This window comes from Dermacentor silvarum, chromosome 1 (assembly GCF_013339745.2).
Source record: "Dermacentor silvarum isolate Dsil-2018 chromosome 1, BIME_Dsil_1.4, whole genome shotgun sequence".
Classification (NCBI taxonomy): domain Eukaryota; kingdom Metazoa; phylum Arthropoda; class Arachnida; order Ixodida; family Ixodidae; genus Dermacentor; species Dermacentor silvarum.
This window is the reverse complement of record NC_051154.1, coordinates 340,943,708-340,948,184: the sequence shown is the minus strand read 5'-3', so window position 1 is coordinate 340,948,184 and position 4,477 is coordinate 340,943,708.

Here is a 4,477-nt window from a genome sequence, read left to right as displayed (position 1 = left end):
CAAACGAAAATTTAGTTTGCGCGTTTCCTAAACAGGCTCCGTGCATAGTATTGGGTCCATAAAGCAACAATTTAAAGGCTGTTTGTTTCTTATGAAGCATGCGGCACCTTGCATGCGTATATCCTTATACGCATGCTCCTTAATAAAATATTCGTGATAGAAGACGCCGATCGTTTTTCTTGCTTTTTTTATTCAAAATTACGAGGAAGCAGAAAAACAAATGAAAGGAACTTGCAAACCAACAGAAAGGAAGTCCATCGCTGTAGAATATACATATCCAGCTGTGACATTCTTCCTGGCGAAACGTATTTTCAAAGAGCGTGTTGAAGTTGATGCTGTCGGTGTTACCGTCATGTGATGCTGCACTGAAGTCCTGAATTTTGTAAGGTCTTGTAGATTGCTGAGCTGCTACGGCTAACGTTTCCTTGCCCACACGGGAAGTTTCTTGAGCTCTTCTCTCTTGCATCACATATACTTTTACCTGCGGTTCTTGTAGTTCACTGCCTTCAGGTTTTGATTTGCGCTTGCCGTCAGCTGGAGTCTGTTCTGTGTTGGCTTCGCTATTCTGTTTATGGCCGTCTTCTATTGGCACGTCAGTTGCTAGCTCCAGTAACTCGTGATTCACTACATGTGGCTTTGTTTCTTCTTTTTCGCTTGTGCTTTCTGCCTATTGCTCTTTCTTTCGGGAGCGCTTCGCAGGCGTCAGTTGTCACGGAACACAGTTCTTTGAAGGTGTAGTGTGAAGTAGCCGGAAAATGAGTCGGCACAGCATCTCTAGCTAGATAAGCTCTTCGGGTCGTGCTGGCTAAAACAACTCCGCTGTGCATTGCCGTTCATGTTTTTGACACGTACATTGGATCGAAGTGCTTTTCGCACATGTAGTCCTCTGGTCGCAGGACTCGGTCTTCATTTGTATAGCATCCCGCCATGCTTGCACTCGACTCGTCTCTTTAGGGACACTGAACATACATACTTTGTCTTTGCACGAGTCATATCCACTCTAGCAGTTTGAAACGAAACACTTCTTGCCCATAGTCAGGCTATATCCGTCGCCGCCAGGCAACGTCGCGGCTCAAACGGCAAATCTCTCTTCCCTTTCTTGCGTATAAACAGATTCGTCCTTTTGCATTATGTATACCACGGGAACACTTTATTAAGCGCTTACCGAGAACAAGGGTGACTGATTGCTCAACGGTAAAGCAAACGTTGCAAAATATTAAAAGATAACTTATCGTCTGCCTGCACCACTTTTCTGCGACTGCTTCCAGGCGTTGTCAAACGCCGTCTGCTAGATCCAGCGACGCGACCGCAATGCCGGAGACATTATCGTCTGTTTCGGAGCCTGAGGGATTTCAATTAGTATAGTGGCACACAGAAAGAGTTAAAAAATTTGTTTTAATTATTTTAAAGGCGCTTTACGAACAGTTACAATTATTTACACGTTCGAATTTCCCACTTTTTCAGCCTCCTAACGTGTGCTGCCGTGCAGCGGTGCACACGTGAAACTCCATCATTAGTGAGACGCGCTGCGCAGCAGCGGTCGCCGTGTCGTCGGATCACCTGTTCTTCTTACACCGTGGTGCCTAGAATATAGTGAACTAGAATATACTCTAGTGGCACGATCGGAAGGCCGCGCCGCCTCTCTCGGCGGTCGGAAACGCCACGGACCGCCGCTACGGTTTCTCGCGGCGCTACCATAGAATAAAGACCAACTTTAGAGAAGGAAAACTGTAGCTTTCATAGTGGTACGAAAATAAGAAGCGGCAGTGCATGGAACTCTCTGGGGTACCCGACAGATGGCGCTGCTCAAACAAGAAGCGAATTACTCAAGCAACCACCAAGATAATCTGAAAATAAAGGGGAAGCGGAATGCAGCATTAATGAAACACAGAGCACTGTGGGGCCACAATAAGTATGAGGTGGTGCGTGGAATCTGGAAAGGAGTAATGGTGCCAGCGCTAACATTCGCAAATGCCATTATATGCTTAAAATCGGATATACTGGCGGGTTTGGAAGTTAACCAAAGATCAGTAGGCCGGTTGGCTTTGGGAGCACACGGTAATACGACAAATGAGGCAGTGCATGGAGACATGGGTTGGGCCTCTTTTGAAGTCAGAGAAGCACAAAGCAAAATTAGTTTTGAAGAAAGGCTCAGGAACATGGATGAAAATAAATGGGCGGCTAAAGTGCACAAGTATCTCTACATGAAAAGCGTGGACACAGAATGGAGGAAGAGGTCAAGGAAGTTGGCAACCAAGTACAGGATAATCGAAACTGTAAATAGACAACCAGGGGTCATCAGAAAGAAAGTGAGAGAAATAGAGACCGTGAATTGGATGCAAAGAATGGAAACGAAAAGGACAATGGAGATTTACAATCAATGAGAAGAAAGAAATTAGAAGGGAAAATCTGTACGATAACACAAAGGGCAGTGCCTTGCTATTTGAGGCTCGAGCCGGTTGCCTAAGGACGAAAACATATCGGAACAAATATTCGGAATTAGATGAGACATGTGTATGCTGCAGTAAAGATCCAGAGACCGCTCAGCACATCCTAATGGAATGCGACGGGATCCACCCAGCGAGAACCGTAGGTAACGTGCAACTCCCAGAAGCGCTTGGGTTTAAAGTGGAAGGAAACATAAACAGATCAGCCGTAGAGATCAGCAAGAGACGATTAGAGTACTGGTGGAAAAAAAGTAGGGAAAAGATGGATGCGACCTGATCTCTTAAAATCATAGGCAGCGGTACAAGGTAAATTTTTGAAAAAGAAAAATAATGATAGGTATACAAAAATGCTAGATAAAGAACATGTATAGTATACCTGATTAAATCAAGCAGGCTAGGTGACTATTTGTCGCCGCCCCGTTTCAAAGGGGATGCCAATAAATCATCATCATCATCATCAGCGGAAATCGTATTTTTTTTGTGCAAAATCCAATATGGCTGTTTTCTACCAGTCGCGCACGCTGGTATGGTGGATTCTAGCCACCATAACGCTGGTACGCGCCGCGCTCGCCCGGCTGGCGTTGCGGCGTGCCTTGCCGCTTAGCTTGTGCGTTCTAATTGCCAGGAGACCAAAGAGCCTCTACTGACGCCCATACAAACAAGCCACAAGTGAGTGAACAGGACGTACGACTTTATTGGTCGAAGACAAGCAGTGCACCTTCTCGTACAAGAGCAGCAATAAAACTTGCATGTTGAGATACGCTGAAACAATAAATGCGAGCTCGTAAACTGCTCACTTTCATCATCGCACATGGCGGTCCGGTAACGTGCGACAACCAGCAGCGCAAGCAGATGTTTGCACCGACAGTCACCGTTGAAGATTAGCAACTTGCATGCCGAAGCTATCGGGTGACGCAGGCATCTGTTGCCGCACCCAACACAGCAACATGGACTACCGTGCGTTTTAGCATTACCTCCTTTCCAAGCTGCACGTTTATGTTTGTCTATCGGGGCCGCTAATATGTCACTGACACTCGGTGCCCCCTTTTCTCTCAATATGCACAAGTCGTTTTCGTGGGCATCACCTTCGGCAGCCACTTTTGCGGGCCTTTCCACCCAGGTGGCTATCAACTTCATACGCTTCCGATCATGTAAGCATGTATGCCAAATTGCGGCTCAGGAAGCCCACAAGCACAATTTGCCCACGGCTGCAGCAAGAAAGGACGGAACGGGGAGCACCAATCACGGCACGGTGCGTATAAATTGGGAGTCTATGTCGCTGCGCAGACTGCAGGAGCAGGTGCTTACCTCGAGAGACTGCTTCCCAATGCAAATGACCAGGCCGTCACATCCAAGAAACGTAATACCGCGACCATAAACAAGTGAGATAACAGCAAAATGAGATTCCGCATTCAATCACAGCATAAGGGTCAGACAATACACTATACATTGGCTAAGATCCACGTGGTAACAGTGAGGAATGACGTACACGGGTCACTTAGGCGCATTCAGCAGTCCAACTACAGGCACAGTGCTTGTGCTTGCCTTCGTTGCACATGGTGGTCTGGTAACAAGCGACAACAAGAAACGCAAACCGATTAGGCAGCATATCCCACCTGTTTACGCCGACAGTCATCGTTGAAGATAAGCAACTTGCATTGCGAAGCATTCGGCTCACGCATGCATCTACTGCCGCAGCCAACACAGCGACATCGACTACCCAGCATTTTAGCGTTAACTCCTTTCCAGCCTGCACCTTTCTTTTCTTTCGGGGCCGCTAATATGTGGATCACACTTGGTGCCCCACTTTGTCTCAATATGGACAAGTCGGTTTCTTAGGCATCACCTTCAGCAGCCACTTCTGTGGGCCTTTCCACCCATGTGGCTATCACCTTCATACAATTTCGGACCATGTAAACATGTATGCTGCTCTCTGTTGACGCCAAATCACGGCCAACGAAGGCCACAAGCAAAATTTGCACACGGCTGCAGCAGGAAAGGACGGAATGGGGAGCACCAATCACGGTGCG